The sequence below is a fragment of the Dromiciops gliroides genome, chromosome 1 (genome assembly GCF_019393635.1).
Source record: "Dromiciops gliroides isolate mDroGli1 chromosome 1, mDroGli1.pri, whole genome shotgun sequence".
NCBI lineage: Eukaryota > Metazoa > Chordata > Mammalia > Microbiotheria > Microbiotheriidae > Dromiciops > Dromiciops gliroides.
The window spans coordinates 550,779,854-550,798,571 of record NC_057861.1 but is presented as its reverse complement, the minus strand read 5'-3'; the positions used below and the strand labels follow the sequence as shown (position 1 = coordinate 550,798,571).

The following is an 18,718-nucleotide window of genomic DNA, read 5'->3' as shown; positions in this document are numbered from 1 at the left end:
ATTGCTCCACGGAATGGTTGAATCAGTCTACAACTCCAACAATAGTGCATTAATGTTTCATTTTCCACATATCTACTACAACATTTGTCATTTTCCTCTGCTGTCCTATTATTCAATCCAACACATATGAATGAAGTAGCATGCCAGAATTGTTTTGACTTGCAACTTTCTAATCAATAGTGAGTTAGAGCTTTTTTTCCTATATGACTATAGATAGTTTTGATTATTCATATCTTTTGACCATTTATCAATTGGGGAATGACTCTTACTTTAATAACTTTGACTCAGTTCTCTACATATTTGAGAAATGAGACCTTTATGAGACAAACTTGCTTCAAAATTTTTTTCACAGTTACTATTGCTAATTGTATTTCCCTCCATTGTATTCCTTTCCCACATGATTTACTCTATTCTCTATCTCCTTTCACCCTGTCCCTCCTCAATAGTGTTTTACTTCTAATTTCCCTTTTCCCCAATCTGCCTCCCTTCTATCACACACACACACACACACACACACACACACACACACACACCCCTTATCCCTTTCCCTTCCTACTTTCCTGTAGGGTAAGAGAGATTTCTATGCTCAATGAGTATATATGTTATTCCCTCTTTGAGCCAATTCTAATGAGAGTAAGGTTCACTCACTCTCACCTTCCCCATCTTCCCCTCCACTAGTATAAGCTTTTTCTTGCTTCTTTTATGTGAGATAATTTACTGCATTCTACCTCTCCCTTTCCCTTTCTTCTGAGGCACTCCTCTCACCCCTTAATTTTATTTTTTTAAAGATATCATTCCTTCAAATTCAACTCACACCTGTACCTTCTGTCTAAATGTACTCTATCCAGCTGCCCTAATAAAAAGAAAGTTCTTTTTCTTTTGCAGGGTAATGAAGGTTAAGTGACTTGCCTAGGGTCATATAGCTAATAACTGTCAAGTGTCTGAGACCACATTTAAGCTCAGGTCCTTCTGAATACAGGGCCGGTGCTTTATCCACTGCACCACCTAGCTTCCCTGAGGAAGTTCTTATGAGTTACAAGTATCTTCCCATATAGGAATGTAAACATTTTTAAAGCTTATAATTTTCCTTATGATTTCCTTTTCCTGTTTACCTTTTTATGCATCTCTTGAGTCTTATATTTGAAACTCAAATTTTCTATTCAGTTCTGGTCTTTTCATCAAGAATGCCTGAAAGTCCTCTCTTTCACTGAATGTCCATTTTTCTCCCTGAAGCATTATGTTCAGTTTTTCTGGGTAGATGATTCTTGGTTGTAATACCAGTTCCTATTGTGCGATGATGAACTGTGATAGACAACTCTTTTTAGCAATACAATGATCCAAGACAATTCCAAAGGACTCACAATGGAAAATGTTCTCCACATACAAAAAAAAAAAAAAAGAACTGTGGATTCTGAATGCAGATTAGACCATACTGTTTCTACTTTTTTTGTTGTTTTTTGAGGTATTTCCCTTTTGTTCTGATTGTTCTTTCACAACATGACTAATGCATAAATATTTTTAATGCAATTGTACATATATAGCCTATATCAAATTGCTTTCTGTCTTAGGGAGCGGGGAGGAAAGGAGGGAGGGAGAAAAAATTAGAACTAAAAATCTTATGAAAACCAATGTTGAAAACTATCTTTACATGTAACTGGAAAATAATAAAATACTTTTATGATTAAAAAAAAAGTAATACCAGTTCCTTTGCCCTCCAGAATATCATGTTCCAAGCCCTCTGATCCTTTAATGTAGAACCTTATAGATCTTGTGTTATCCTGACTATGGCTACTTGGTACTTGAATTGTTTCTTTCTGGCTGCTTGCAATATTTCTCCTTGATCTGGGAGCTCTGGAATTTGGCTATAATATTCCTGGGGGAGTTCATTTGGGATCTCTTTCAGGAGGTGATTGGTGGATTCTTTCAATTTCTATTTTACCCTCTGGTTCTAAAATATAAGGGCAGTTTCCCCAGACAATTTCTTGGAAGATAATGTCTAGTCTCTTTTTTTTGATCATGACTTTCTGGTAGTCCAATAATTTAAAAATTATCTCTCTTGGATCTATTTTCTAGGTCAGTTGTTTTTCCAATGAGAAGTTTCACATTGCTTTCTATTTTTTCATTCTTTTGGTTTTGTTTATAGTTTCTTGATTTTTAATAAAATCATTAGATTCCACTTGTTCAATCCCAATTTTTAAGGAGTTATTTTTTTCAGTGAACTTTGTGCCACCTTTTCCATTTGGCCAATTCAGCTTTTCAAGGCATTCTTTTCCTCATTGGCTTTTTTGTACCTCTTTTACTATTTGGCCTGGTCTGTTTTTAAATTTTCTTCAGTATTTTTTGTATCCCCTTTACCAAACTGTTGACTTTTTTTCATGATTTTCTTGCATCACTCTCATTTCTCTATTTTTTTCAAAATGTTTTTGAGAGTTTCTATGGGTTGAGACCAATTCATATTTTTCTTGGAAGTTTTGGATGTAGGATGACTTTGAAATCTTCTTCTGAGGGTGTGTTCTGATCTTCCTTGTCACCATAGTAACTTTCTAGGGTCATATTTTTTTCTATTTGCTCATTTTCCCAGCCTACTTCTTAACTTTTAACTCTTTGTTAATGAATCAGTGGCCCAATTTTTCCACATGCCCTCCAACATTTTCACTCTCCCCTTCAATCATTTTACTCAATCTGGTAGGTGTCAAATGGTATCTCAAGGTTGTTTAAATTTGCTTTTCTCTAATCAGTAATGATGTAGAGCATTTTTTCATATGGACTTTAAATTGTTTTGATTTCTTCATTGGAAAACTGCCTGTTCATATCCTTTGACCATTTATCAATTGGGGAATGACTTGTATTCTTATAGATTTGACAAAGTTCTTTATATATTTGAGATATGAGAACTTTATCTAAGAAAAATCTATAAAATTTCCCCCCCAAATTTTTGCTCTCCTTCTGACCTTGGCTATAATTGTTTTATTTGTATAAAGTCTTTTAAATTTAATGTAATCAAAATCATCCATTTTACATGTAATTTTGTTCTCTATCTCTTGTTTATTCATATATTGTCTAAATAATATGTTCCATGTTCTTCTAGTTTTCTTGTAATATCTATATATCTAGGTCATGTATCCATTTTGACCTTTTCTTGGTAGATGGTGTAAGATATTGGTCTGTTCTTGGTTTCTTCCACACTGTCTTCTAGTTTTCCCAACAATTTTTACTAAATAATGAATCCTTATCCCCAAATCTTAAGTCTTTACAGTTGTCAAATACAAGGTTATCAAATTTATTTGCTGCTATAAATTGTATGTCTACTGCATTCCATTGATCTACCTTTCTATTTCTTAGCCAGTGCCAAATAATTTTGATAATTACTGCCTTATAATCCAGTTTAAGATCTGGTACTGCTAAACCTCCTTCCTTTATATTTGTTTTTTGTCCTTTGACATTCTTGACTTTTTGGAATGCCTCTTCTTATAAGTTCTATTGTCTGTAAGCCACAAGAGTTTAGTAATACTCAATGAACATCTCTCCCATGGGAATACTATGGCATTTGTGGGGATTAATAATGGCTGCGGGTTGCTTTGAGCTCCTTACAGGATGTGGAAGATGATGTTAGGTGAACAACTAAATGGTACTTTAAGAATTATTTCTTTTTTTAAAAAGATATAAGAAAATATATAACACCAGGGAGAGAATATGTAAGGGAACAAACTCTTGTCAAGGGTGGAAAAAAAAAAGATAAGTGGGAAGAAATCTCCTCAGCACAACCTAAGTGTCATCCTTGACTCTACTCGCTCTCTCAATACTCCCATCTCCTAATCAATCTGTTGCCAAGACCTTACATAACAATGCTTCTCTATGTTTAAAATCTAAATGTGGGTTCTAATCTGCCCCCCCCCAGTTTTGGGGGGAAGCTGGCTAAAATCACTGATAAATTCAACAAGAGTTTAGGCTTTTAAGTATTTATTAAAGTATATTAGAAATTAGTGAAGAGAGAGAGATTGAGAACAGATTCCTTATAGCATGGAAAATTTTAGTTTAGATCTATTCGGTATAGTCAGGGAGAAAAAAACTCCTTTCCTAGCAGCCCACATGAAGTCCCTTACCACACCAAAGTCCTGGACAAAAAGAGGCCCTCTCTTTTTCTCTGTCTCTGCTGCTACAAACCAGTTCCTCAAAAAAAGAAGAAAGATCCAGCGAGCTAACCTGCGCTTCCTAGTTCCTCTCTCCCTCCCTGAAAGGGGAGGTCCTTCAAGCTGATTGGTTGAGAGTGGTCTCTTGCTAATGTCAGTAGTACACAGCCTCTGAAAACAACATGTCTCTCAGGGCCAGCCAGGTGTGGTCTGGATCCAATCACTTTCAAGTAGGTAGTCAGTTTCTCAGTCTCACCCAATTCAAACAATTCTAAATCAATCTTCAGGTGGGACCCCGGGTGTCGCTAAATCCCATTATTTTATCACACACCCTTTTCTCCACTTACACATTTGACATCCTAGAGCCACTCCTCACTCTGGAACTTTTGCAATAGCCTGCTGGTTGGTTTCCCTGTTATAAGTCAATCCCCACTCTAGTCTATCTCCTCTCAACTGTCAGAGTGATCTTTCTTTTTCCTCCCTTCTTCATTTTTTGGTAGACCAGAAGATAGAATTCTGGACCTGGATCAGGTAAGATGAGTTCAAATCCTGCCTCAGATATTTGCTTGCTTTATGACCCTGGGCAAGTCACTTAACTCTCTTGGTTTCCTCATTTGTAAAAGGAGTTTAATCCTGGCACCTACCTCTCAGGGTTTTAGTACCTTGCAAACTTTTAAGTGCCATATAAATGCTAGCCTTTTTCCCCATCCTTCCTTCCTTTCTTTTTCATTTATTTTCTTCTTTCTTCTTTCATTTCTCTCTCTCTCTCTCTCTCTCTCTCTCTCTCTCTCTCTCTCTCTCTCTCTCTCCCCCCTCCCCTTTTCTTTAAACAACTGTGCTTTGAACTCCCCTGAAAAGAAGAGAAACTCAAACACCCCATCTTGGCAGTCCTTCTCTAAATGATACTGCTACATTAATTACTGTTTACACATGAGTTTCCTGGAAGGCCTCTCTGATCCCCTGCCAAGTTTCTGAACTAGATTCACTTTTGCACAGGATGAATTTGAGCCCTGGCTTAATTTCTACTCATTTCAACAAACCTTTATTGAGTACTGAGGTAGAGTGCATTCCAGACAGTGGGAAAAGCATGAAGAATAATTTTATGATTTAGGAAAAAACATGGCATGTTCTGGATAGGATCCATTTTGGATGGACTATCAGGTAAGGATGAAAGAGCAGTGGGTGATAAAACTGGAATAGTAAATTGAGGCCAGATCAAGGAAGGATCCAATGAAAGTATGAATTTTGTTTGGTAAGCAACAGGGAATCATTGAAGGTTTTTGAAGAAAGAAATTACAGGATTGGAGCTCTGATTATTAAATTAGTTGGGCAGTCACATAAGTGTAAGATGAATTGGAGAGGAGAAAGACCAGAGAAAGAAATCCCAGTTAAAAGGATAGTGTAGTAGTTTGTTGATACAGTGGGAAAAAAACCATTTGGAATCAAAAGAAATGGGTTAAAATCTTGACTCTGACGTTTGTAGTAATATGAACCAGGACAGGTCAGCTTACCTCTTTGAAATTCAATTTCTTCATGTATAATATGGGGTGGTAATGATTGACCTACCAAATACATAGGGTGATAGGAAGGAAGGAAGGAAGAAAAGAGGGACTAAGGAAGGAAAAAGAAGGAAATAGGTTGTCAAGTACAAATATAAAGGAGAAGGGTTGATTCAAGAAACTTCCTATGGGGATAAAAGGATCTTAGGTTTATAGACTTGGACCCTGAAGAAACTATAAAGGTTGTAGAATCCAACTCCTTCAATTTACAAATGAGGAGGCCTAAAGAGGTTAAGTAATTTGTTCACCGTCACATAGGTAATAAGTGGAAAAGCTGGAATTCAAACACAGGTCTTGAATTCCAAATTCAACATTCTTTTCTCTGTTTCTCATTTAGGGATGATCTGCATAAATTGGTAATCTTACCCAAAGTCACATAGATGAGAAGCAATAGGGATGGGATAGCAGATCCTTCTGAGTCCAAACTCCATGTTCCTTCTATGATCCAGCTCTGAAATTTATTAACTATGTGGCCTTGGACAGACAGGTTACTTGACTCTCTGTGTCTTTATGTCCTTATTTCACAGAGGAGGAAGTTCAATTAGATGGTCTCTGAAGGCTCTATCTACCTTTAGATATACAATTCTATGATATATTTGACATTCCTGAGTGATTTAGAGGTGAAAACTTACATATTAGAAATCAAGAAAGCCAAGATGAGATTGATAGATTGATCCCACAATCTCTGGGAGATGGATGGATGGATGGATGGATGGATGGATGGATGGATGGATGGATGGATGGATGGATGGATGGATGGATGGATGGAAAGATAGATAGATAGATAGATAGATAGATAGATAGATAGATAGATAGATAGATAGATAGACAGACAGACAGATCTCCTAGCTATGTCTTAGTTTCCTTGTCTATAAAATAGCATTGTGTCCTTGGTCCTGGGCAAGTCACTTCACCTCTGTCTGGTTTCCTCGATTCTAAAATGGGAATAATATGACACCTACCTCCTAGAGTTGCTGTGAGGATCAAATGAAACATCGGTAAAGCACTTAGCACCGTGCCAGGCCCATAGTTGGTACCTATATAATTGGTTGCAATGTGCTATTATTATGTGCATACCATAGAATGAACTTTCTGCCCAATCTTGGCACACAAAGAATGGGACTGTTACAGAGAATAACTAATTTAATTATTTTCTGATGGTTGCCTGCTTTTCTCTGGTCATTCACACATTGATAAAAAGTTACATGCAAATGTCTGTCAGGAAGAAACTTCAGAATTCATTGTTGACTCAAAGGATAATATACTTATTCTTGCTGTAAGAAATGTGCTTTGCAAAATGGCTTGGCAGGGGCAGCTAGGTGCCTCAGTGGATAGAGCACCAGCCCTGGATTCAGGAGGACCTGGGTTCAAGTCCGGCCTCAGACCCTTGACACTTACTAGCTGTGTGACCCTGGGCAAGTCACTTATCCCCAGTTGCCTCACAAAAAAAAACCAAAAATAAAAACAAATGGCTTGGCTGCTATCAGTTAGCTAAGTGGAAACCCCAAAGGTAGCAAAAATAATTTTGATGATTCATAAAATTTAAGGGTAATTTAAAGGCGAGTCAAAAAATTCTGTATAACTTAGATTTGGGAGATACCTGAGGAATAATCTAGTTCAACTCTGTCATCTTACAGATGACAAAATTAGCTCTGAGTTCATTCAGAGGACATGGGTTCAAATCCTGTCTCTGATTCTTGATCCCTGTGTGACCTTGGGAAAAATGACTTAACTGTCCTGGGTCTCAGTTTCCTCATCTGTAAAAAGTGGAGGTTGAACTAGATAGACTCTGAGGTTCATTTTGTGAGACCCAAAGAGGGGAAGTGGTCCAAATCTATCCAATCAACATTAAAATGCCTGCTACATGAAAGAAACTGGGCTAGGTGCTAGGTCATGCAAAAACAAAACAAAAAGTTTTTTTTTTTTAAATCCTACCTTCAGGGGCAGCTAGGTGGCATGGTGGATAGAGCACCAGCCCTGGAGTCAGGAGGACCTGAGTTCAAATCTGACCTCAGACACTTGACACTTACTAGCTGTGTGACCCTGGGCAAGTCACTTAACCCCAATTGCCTCACCCCCCCCCAAAAAAAAATCCTACCTTCAAGGAGTTTACATTCTTTTAAGAGGAATATAGCATGTAAACACTGTTCTTTTTTTTTTTTTTCAGGGCAATTGGGGTTAAGTGAGAATAGTCACAGTTCCTATCCAAATAACATTTTTAGAGAGGGAAAAAAAAATCCCAGCACAACTGATGACTACATTAAAAAAAAGTACAAAAACCGGGGCAGCTAGGTGATGAAGTGGATAGAGCACCGGCCCTGGATTCAGGAGGGCCTGAGTTCAAATCTGGCCTCAGACACTTAACACTTACTAGCTGTGTGACTCTGGGCAAGTCACTTAACCCCAATTGCCTCACCTCCCCCCCAAAAAAAAAGAAAAAAAGAAAAGAAAAAGTACAAAAACTCTATGCAAAATATAATACTTGGTGACCTTCCTACTCCATTGAAAGGGTGAGTTAGGCATCTACACATATCTCTTGATTTGAATCCTCTTTGATCTTTATGGTTTGTTATAGATACTTTCAATTTTTTGGTGACAGTTGTTCTTTCTACTTATGTTATCATACTTACTTCATATATTGCTTTCTTGATTCTGTTTAGTTCACTCTGCATCAGTTCATATAGATATTTCCATGCTTCTATGTATTATTTTTCACATGTAATATTCCATTACATCCACTCACCACAATTTGTTTAGTCATTCCTCAGCTGATGAGAATCTACTTTGTTCCCACTTCTTTGCTATCACAAAAAAGTGCTGCTATAAATATTTTGGTATATATGAGGACTTTTTTTTCTCTCTTATCAATAGCATTCCTGGGATATAAGCCCAACAATGGAGTCACTGATTCAAAGGGTATGGACGTTTTAATCCATTGCTTTCCAAAGTGGTTGTATATTTCACAACTCTACTAACAATGCATTGGTGTGCCTGTTATTCAATCTCTTTAACATTGATTATTGCCAGCTTTTGTCATTTTCAAGGTGTGAGGTAAAACCTCAAGGTTGTTTTGATTTTCCCCTTTTTATTATTAGTAATTTGGAGCATTCTTTTATGTGGCTGTGAATATTTCACAATTCTTTTCAGAACTGTTCATATCCTTTGACCATTTTTTAAATTGAGGAATGGCAATTAGTCACACATACATATTCATTTATTTACTTTGCTTCTATATCTTGAATCCTAAGCTCTTACTAGAGAAATCTGATATAAATTTTTCCCCTTTCAACTACTACCCTTCTTATTCTAGGTGTGTTAATTTTAACTATTGAGAAGCTTTTCAGTTATATGTAATCAAAATGAAGTATTTTATCTTTTCTAGTTGCCTCTCTCTCTTGTTTGGTTAAGCATATATCTATTACCATATCTGTAAAAGGTAAATGATCTGTTTCTCTTCTAATTTTTTAAATAGTTTGATCTTTAGGGTCAACTAGGTGGCACAGTGGATAAAACACTGGCCCTGGATTCAGGAACACCTGAGTTCAAATCCGACCTTAGACACTTGACACTTACTAGCTGTGTAACTCTGGGCAAGTCACTTAACCCTGATTGCCCCACAAAAATAATAATAACAATAACAACAACAATAATAATAATATAGGACAATCTTTAATTTTAAGGTTGTTTATCCATTTAGAATCTATTGTGGAATACGGTGTAAGGTTTTGCTCTAAGCTCATTTTCTGCTTTCAAGTTTTCTCAGCAGTTTTTATCAAATAGGGAACTCTTTTCTAGGTTTTCCACTTTATCAAATACTAGGTTATTGAGTTCTATTGTTTCTGATTCTCCCCTGTCTAGTCTATTTTTAAACTAATACCAGATGGTTTTGATGACTGCTGCTTTAAAATATAATTTGGATCTGGAAGTTCTATTTCCCCTTCATCCCGACTTCTTTTCACATTTCCCTTGATGTTCTAGATCTTTTGTTTTTCAAATGAATTTTGTTATTATTTTAGCAAGTTCTACAAAGTAGTCCTATAGATAGTTGATTATAATGGCATTAAAAGTATAAATTAATTTTGGTAGTATTAGCTTCGACCTTCTTATTGAAAATGGAAGGATTCATGCACTGGAGAATTTCCTTCTAGCTCCAGAACCTGAGGATTCTAAGTATCTCTTTCCTAAGAAAATGTGACTTGGGGTACAACTGGGTGGTGCAGTGGATAAAGCACTGGCCCTGGATTCAGGAGGATCTGAGTTCAAATCTGGCCCCAGACACTTGACACTAGCTGTATGACCCTGGGCAAGTCATTTAACTCTCATTGCCCCACAAAAAAACAAACCAAAATAAACAAAAACAAAACAAAAAATATGTGACTTGTCAGTGTCAGAGCCCACATTTCCCCATTCCTAATCCACGAGTTTTTCTGTTGGACCATTCTTGTAATCTAACTGAGTAAGTTATGACAAACACTGAATTAACAGAATATAAGTAAATTCCAGAGTGTACAGTACAAACTATAGGACTACTTGAAGAAACAAAAGTACGGAAGCATTCAGCATGGGCATGTGGTCACATTAATGAGGAAGCAGAACAAGATTAACTTGATGAACTTGAGGTAGATTCCATGGTTCCTCTGTATCGCCACCAATTACAAAGAAGGTAGGAGATTGAAAGAATTTATGTAAACCACCTCTGTTATCCAAAAAGTCTTCCAAATGACCATGTATACAGAGGTCAGATTTAGGGCAACTACAACCATCAGGAACACAGAACTAAGACATAATGAAAAAATGCTTGTAAGCAGCTGAAATCACAGTCAGAAAACTCATGCACTAAAGCTTGTAGACTTTACTCTCTGAGTTAGGTACAACTAAGTTTTCCCGTGGTTGGAGCACTGGACCTGGAGTCAGGAAGACCTAGGTTCAAATCTTGTTTCAGATGCTTACTAGCTTGTGCCCCTGGGCAAGTCACTTCACCTCTGTCTACCTCAGTTTCCTCAACTACAATGTGAGGATAATAGTATCACCTATCTCACAAGGTTGTAAGGAGCAAATGAGATATTTATAAAGTGCTTTACATAGTGCCTGGCACATAGTAGGTACTTAATAAATGACTGTTCTCCCTTGTACTCTAAGAGCAACCTTCAAACTATCATTCATAACATGCTGTCCCACAATTTAAAAACAATTAGGAGAAAGATTTAAGAGTCCAGGAAATTGGGGTTCTAGTTTCAGTTTTGTCACTTATTGTGTTACCTTGTATGAATTACTTCTCTGAATTTTAGCTTACACATGGAATGAATAGGACATACCCTGACAATGAATATCATGAATATCAAAGGAAGATGATATGGTGATATAGATATGAAATGTGTGTGATTGATGAAGTCTTATACAAATGTAAAGTTTTATTAATAATATTTCAAAAATTCATGATTTTTGTCATTCTTTCTTATACTGGCACAGATAGCAGCCCCTCCATACCCTAGTAGATGGTCCTTATGAGTTGTTGTGCTCATAAATATGAATGATGTGGTTGGTGTCCAATCTGATGCAGTTGAGCCTCAATGATTTTAGCTAGACTATCCCTCAGGCAGCAAATATATAGTTGAAACCTGCGCAGAACCAGAGTTTAGCTGCTATAACCCACAAGACCCCAGAACTACCTCCACCTCAACAAGAGGCATTCTACTAAGACTTTAGAAAAGGATTATTATTATTATTATTATCATTACTAATGATGATGACATAAATTTGGGGTTTTTTTTGTTTCTCAGGTCAGAACAAATTTAAAACAAATTACAGAGGAAGGGTGATGTCAAGGAAGCAGGAAGCTCTTTAATATAAGCAAATTTGTATTAAAGCCCACTCCAATAATTGATGATCATAATGATAAAAATCACTAATAAAAAGGGAACTATATTAAAAGCTCTCCTAATTTTTAAAAGACAGGGAGGTGTCTTTTTTAGAAAGATTCCCATGAAAAATGCAAAAAAAAGTTTGACACTTTAAGGTGTCAGTTCCAGTTTTATGGAAATTTCACTTGTATAGAATATCTCCTTCCTAGACAGTGCCAGATAAATAAGGCATATTTGGTGGCTGACATGGTACACACACTTTCCTGGAAATTATTCATTTTTTTCCATAATGGAAAGGACCAAGCTGCTAGCAAATAGCCTTTTCTTTCCAATGAGTCTGTAATTTCATCTGTGAAACAGAAATGGTGACTGAGGGACTCTATCTAGCTCCCTCCTGAGATATTGGCAATATTAACTTAGATATAGCATTACCAAGTGCTGAAAAAATGCAGAACAAAGGCTAAAAGTGTTTGTTAAATTGCCATCTTGTTCAACCCCAGCATGGGAACCTTTGGGAAAGAAGAATGGAATTGTAGAGGTAGATGGGCTCAGCCCTTTTCATCTTGAAATTCTGCTTCCCACTCCTTGGCATGACCTCTCACCATAAAATGGTCAGCATATTCAGCCTCTCTCTCCTCTGAACTTTGGGGTTTCCCTTTGGTACCTACTGGAGTCAGAGTTCCCAGGGTCCTCAGAACCATTTAGACTCTAGTTGCCTGCTCACAACCTCCATCCAAATCCAAGTCTTGCCATTCCATTTTGGAAAGGTTGCCAACCTCTGGTCTGGTGAAAAAACCTGGGATTTCAGAAGATTAGAGCTCTAGTCCTATCTTAATTGTGTGACCATGGGGGAACCATTTAATCTCTCCCCCACCCCACCCCGCCCCAGTTCCCTGCCCTCCTCTATCAGATTGAAATAATAATACCATCCTTGGCCATTCTAGCTCTGACAAATTCTATGACACCTACTTCATAGGTTTACACTATAGTAATGTATGAGAAAGCCCTATGAAAGTTCAGTATGTATTTTGCCTTTCCAATCCCTGACCCCGCCCTTGAAAAAGACCAAAAATCCCAAAATACTTTTCATAGGAAAAGTCTATAAGTGGAATAAAGACTCTCACCTGGAACAAGGAATAAGCTAAACAATGAGTGATTATAGTTGAATCTCAGATCATTGACCTTCCTGTGAAAAGAGTTTAATGAGCTGCGTCACTGACTGCTATAAATCCTTGAAAATTTTCTTCAAAGGACTCAACTAAATCATGGCAAAGGACATATTTCTTGGTCCAAAAAAAAAGTTAAGAGATTCTTGGCCTTTGTTAAAGGCAAAATGTTTCTTGATCAAAGTCCCTCTTTGTTGTGAATTAACCCTAAGGGGAAATACCACATATGATGAACTATTTTTCTTATGGAAGAGTCTAAAAACTGGGACATCAGCTAGAGTTGTTGGGAGATAGAAGTTATTGATTGTTTTAAACTTTGGCCTCACTTTTCACTTCAAAGATGATGTGGCTGAACTTGGAAGCCAGATAGCTTAAGTCCAAAACTATGGAGAAAGATGTTTGCAAAGCAGGGACACTAACCCTTCTCTCTAAGAGAGATTTGAAGCATGTTGTTCTGTGCTATCAAACAGTTTCCTGGTAAGGTCATTTCTTTGCTGGTGTGATCTTCTAAGCAGCATCTGCTACTAGGACAATCCCATATGCTACAAGGTACTATGGAACTAGTGGATAGGCTCCAGAGAGACCAAATGTTACAATGAAAAGAATTCTGGATTTAGAGTTCAGGTCACCTCAGTTCAGTCAGACCTTTGGCATTCACTACCTGTGTGTCCTTGGGCAAGACATTTAACCTCTCTAGCCCTCAGATTCCTCTTCTGTTGAAAAATAAGAAGGTTAGACTAGGTAGCATCTCAGGTCATTAAAAGAAAAGAATTCTTGGTCACTCTGACACTCTACTTTTTGTGTGCTCAGTGTGATAATCTTTGGGGGTTTTTTTGTTTTGTTTTTTGTGGGGGATTGAGGGCTAAGTGACTTGCCCAGGGTCACACCGCTAGTAAGTGTCAAGTGTCTGAGACCAGATTTGAACTCAGGTACTTCTGAATCCAGGGTCAGTGCTTTGTCCACTGCATCCCAGTGTGATAATCTTTGAATAGTTAAAGAAGGCTAAATTTCACCTTGAGGAATACAGGAAGCACCTGTAGCTCAAAACCATAGGGGTGGGGTAGCTAGGTGGCACAGTGGATAGAGCACTGGCCCTGGAGTCAGGAGTACCTGAGTTCAAATCCGGCCTCAGACCCTTGACACTTACTAGCTGTGTGACCCTGGGCAAGTCACTTAACCCCAATTGCCTCACTTAAAAACAAACAAACAAACAAAAAAACATAGTGGCAGTTAAACAACCTTTGCCAGGAGGGTGATAAGAAAGAATAATTTCCCTGAAGCAATCCACTCATTTTCCTCTCCCTTGCCATCTAACTTCCAAGTTCACCACTCAACGTAAACCACTCTCTTCAAGATTATCGACACTCTTTACCTCAAAATCTCATGAACTTTTTTCAGTCTGATTGGTTTCTATAGAGTTTTCAATACTGTCTGATACTCCCAGCCCTACAACACACACACACACACACACACACACACACACACACACACACACACACACACACACTCTGTCTCTGTCTCTGTCTCTCCCTCCTCTCTCCCCACCTCTCTCTCTTCCTTCCCTCTCTTAGCTTCCATGATGTGGCATTCTTCTCCTGTCAGATTATACTCCTCCTAGCCCTTAAACGTAGGTTTCCCCAACTACTCTGTCCTGTGCCTTTTTCTCTTTTTTCCTTTTTTGATTTTATTAGTCCCCATGGGTTCAGTTTCCACTCTGTAGATGAGTCCCAAATCCATAAATTTAGCTCTAATCTCCAGTTCCAAATCACCAAATACTTTTCTGGACAGTTCTTCCTGGATGAATCAATAAGAAACAAAAATTTATTAGGGGCCTACTGTGTGCTAAGCACTAAGAATGCATATTCACTTCCTATCTAGTTATCTAAAATGAAATATGCAGAAAAACCAAAACTGATTGTATTTCCTTAAAAAAAATCATTCTTCAAATTTCCCCATGTCAGTTCTAGTCACTCAGATTTGCAGTCTTAAAGCCATCCTTGACTCTTCCTTCTCTCTCAATCCCTATTTTTAATCAGTTGCTGAGTCTTATTGGTCCTACCTCCATAACACCTTTTCAGTCTATTTTGTCTCTGCACACATACCATACCCTCTGTCCTTCAGGATCTCTATCACCTGTCATCTAGTCTACTGAAATATGCTTCTTGTTCTCCTGGACTCCATTTTCTCCTCTCTAATCCATTCTCTATGAAGCTGCCAGACCAAAAGCATAAATCTGACCATATCATTCCCCTACACAAAAATTATCAATAGCTTCTTCTTGCTTGAACAACAACAACAGAAAGATACAGATTCTTATGTTTGGCATTTAAAATCCTCCACTATCTGGCTCTCATCTACCTTTTCAATCTTATTTCATACAATTCCCCTTCATGAACTCTCCATTCTAGACTACCAAGGTAGCTGCTCCCCATATACAACATTCCATCTCTGATCTCCATGCCTTTGCACAAGTGGTTTTACCCTGTCTAGAATATACTCCCTCTTTGCTTTCACCTTGTAGAAGTGAAAGCTTTCTTCAAAGTACGACTCAGTTGCTGTCACCCTCTATAGGCCCTATAATTCTCTTTAGTGTAACACAGGACCTTTTACAAAAGAATATTTACTTCAAAACACTAAAAAGGTGGCACAGGGCAGCTAGGTGGTGCAGTGGATAAAGCACCAGCCCTGGATTCAGAAGGACCTGAGTTCAAATTTGACCTCAGACACTTACTAGCTGTGTGACTTAACCCTCATTGTCCTGCTCAAAAAAAAAAAAAAAAAGGTGGCAGAAAGGAGAATGAATGGATCAGTCTCATCAGTTTTAATGGTGCAGAAAGTGAAGAGGAATTAAGAAGCTTCTTGATGAGAGTAAAAGAGAAGAGTGTAAAAGTTGGCTCAAAGCTTCAAAAACACAAAAACACAAAAACCTAAGATCTTGGAAACTGGTCTTATCATTTCCAGGCAAATAGAGGGAGAAGAAATGGGGCAGTGTCAGATTTTATATTGTTAGGCTCAAAGATCACTGCAGATGGCTACTGCAGCTATGGAATTAAAAGACACTTGCTCCTGGAAGGAAAGCTATGGCAAATATGGACCGCATACTTAAAAGCAGAGACATCAGCACCCATTAGCTGCACACTACAGTGCCTCCTTCTCATGAGAAGAAAATAAAGCCTTTGCCACTTTGCTGCTGAGTTCCTGAGAATTATTGAGAAGAGGATGGATTTTTCCCTCACAATTGGAGGTCCCACCGAGATGTAAGGAGCTGCAGGGCCCTCTGGGTTCCAGCACTCCCAGCACTCTTTGCCAGTGATGGTTGGAGCCCAGAGGGGGCCACTCCCAACTCCTGAGTCCAAGGAACTCAGCAGAGACATTGCAAATGCAGGATGGAGCATGCTTACCAAGGGGGTAAGAATTTATCAAAACAGGGACTGCCGTGGGGAGGAAGGAAAAGCCAGTGCTCTGGTTTGTTAGGCTCATGGTTGGGAGTCACTGCTATATGTCTTTTGCAGGGGTATTAGGTGAATTTATGAATGAAAGCTTACCTCCCAGGATTGAGGACAGAGCAAAATGTTATTTGGGTTTAGTATAATGTTTTGTTTGGGGTGGGGTGGGGGGGAAGCCAGGAGAGAGGTCCCTGAATTTCATCTCCAAAGAGAGTATGGTGTGGAGGCGTGGCTCTCTGGGATGCCTTTCTCCCTGAGTAGGAGATGAGCAGGCATGTGTGTGTGTGTGTGTGTGTGTGTGTGTGTGTGTGTGTGTGTGTGTGTGTGTGTGAGATGGTCCAGTGGGTTCATCATCTGACTGAAGGGTTACCTTGTTGGGGGAGGGCCATCCCCCACTGGTGGTGGCTGAGGGAATTTGGGTGAGGGGTGGCTCCAGATCTCTTAGGTCATCTCTCTCTCCCCCCTCAAACCACAGGGACAGCAGCCACACCTAATCTTGTCTTCCCTGGGGGTGGGGGAGACTGGAGTGAAGGGTGGTGGTCCTGGAGTTACCCAGTGTGTCTGTCCTTTGGTTTGGTTTCCTGGGGAGGGTGATCTTTTAATTTGCCCCAGGGAACTTCTCAGGTAAACTAGGTCCCTTAAAAAAACAAAAGGGTTTGCTTGGGGAAGGTGGGGGAGACCTATGGGTTTTATGAGTCTGGGATTAACAAAGATCGTTAACCCCAGGCAATTCATTTGTTTGTGAAAGGGGATTGTGAATTTGGTGCCTTTTCTTAGAAGAGAGAAAGTTATGCGTATATAATACTTGTGGGATTTAGGAGGTTTATTCTATTTGAGAGTTAATTTGTTGCAAAGAAATTAAGGGTTAAGAAATTGTACCTATATAGCCTTCTTCCTCATTGATTCAGATAAAAGTTTTCTATTCATAGAGATTTTCATTCTTTTACATTAATTTCCTTTATTCTGAGTTATCAGATCTGAGCAAACTAGGTGCCAACTATCCACGGGAAGAGAGGACTCAGTTTCTCCTGCACTGTATTCCATGAGGCTTGGCAACTTTTGTTCTTTTATGGTAACTCCCATGATCATCCCAGGTGGCATGATAAACACAATGTTGAATTTGGCCATGGCATCTGGTACCAATGGTATTAGATTCTTTATGATTCTTTTTTTTTTTTGGTGGGCAATGGGGGTTAAGTGACTTGCCCAAGGTCACACAGCTAGTAAGTGTCAAGTGTCTGAGGCCAGATTTGAACTCAGGTACTCCTGAATCCAGGACCAGTGCTTTATCCACTGCGCCACCTAGCTGCCCCAATTCTTTATGATTCTTAATTGTCTTATATTAAATTAGAAGGGTATAGGAGTATAACTTTATGAACTCCTTTGCAGGTGGCTAAAGCTTTGAACAGAATGGGGCAATTGTGGCATCTCTCACTGGAACAGCTTTCCACTCTTGATGTGGATTCTCTTTCTTGGTTTTGGGTGTGTCAAGGTACCAGGCAGTTAGAGTCCATAGTTGCCAGGTGTGCCAAGCAGGGTGCCAGGTGGTTAGAATCCGTAGGTACCAGGTGTTCCAAGGTGCCAGGCGTGCCAACCAGGGTGCCAGGTGGTTAGAGTCCATAGGTGCCAGGTGTGCCAATCAGGGAGCCAAGCAGTGTGCCAGGCAGTTGGAGTCTATAAGTATCGGGTGTGCCAAGCAATGTACCAGGAGATGCCAAGCAGTGTGCCAGGCGGGTGTGGTTCCCAAGAATTCAAAGGGTTCATTAAAGATGAGGAATGCCACCTCTAGTGATACAGAAAAGGAAGAAAGTACACCTCCCCGAAATTCCCAAAGACAGTCCTTTGGGAGACAAATTAGAAATCTGGGATAAACTTGAGAAGTATAGAGGAAAATGCAAGAAGAGAATGATAAAATATTGTTGCCTAATATGGGCTGGGGTTCCCCTCAAGGGATGTTCAGTCCTTTTTGCCTAAATTTGGGTCTAATGAAAATTGGGTATGCCAAGTCTTAAATGTATATGTGATCCTTACTTGGGAAGGGAGAGTTCCCAATAATAGAAATGAAAGACATGTTTCTCAGAGAATATATTTCTGGACTCTCTGCCTCTGTTTCTTTACTCCAACAGAAGGGACTTCTGGCCCAGACTCCTCCTCTCGAGTTTCCAGCTCACCAATTTAAACCTGGAGACTGGATATTGATAAGAGCCTGGAAGAGCAACAAGTTGGAACCTCATTGGGAAGGGCCATTCCTGGTGTTACTTTTCACTGACATTGCAGTGAGGACTGAGGAGCAAAACTGTATTTACCACTCTCAAGTAAAAGGGGCACCTTTTCCAGAAGAAAAACCAGAGCCAAAACATGAGCAGTGGACTGTTAATAAGGAATCTGATCGACTGAGGGTGAAGTTTAAAAAGACTTTAATGTACAATATACTAAGCCTGGTACAAAAGGGGGGAAGGGAGGTAACATTTTGGGGTAGTGGGAGCTGCTCAGGCAAACAAGTAGTGGAGGAGCAAAAAGGATTTGGTATATGGTCATCTGAAGGAGGAACTGATC

The 18,718-nt window shown here is 38.9% G+C and overlaps 1 pseudogene; it reads left to right on the top strand.

Annotated features, from left to right (window-relative positions):
- The window catches only part of LOC122751586, a 76,968-nt pseudogene extending 58,627 nt beyond the window's left edge, over nt 1–18,341 (top strand).
- The last annotated feature ends 377 nt before the right edge of the window (nt 18,342–18,718 follow it).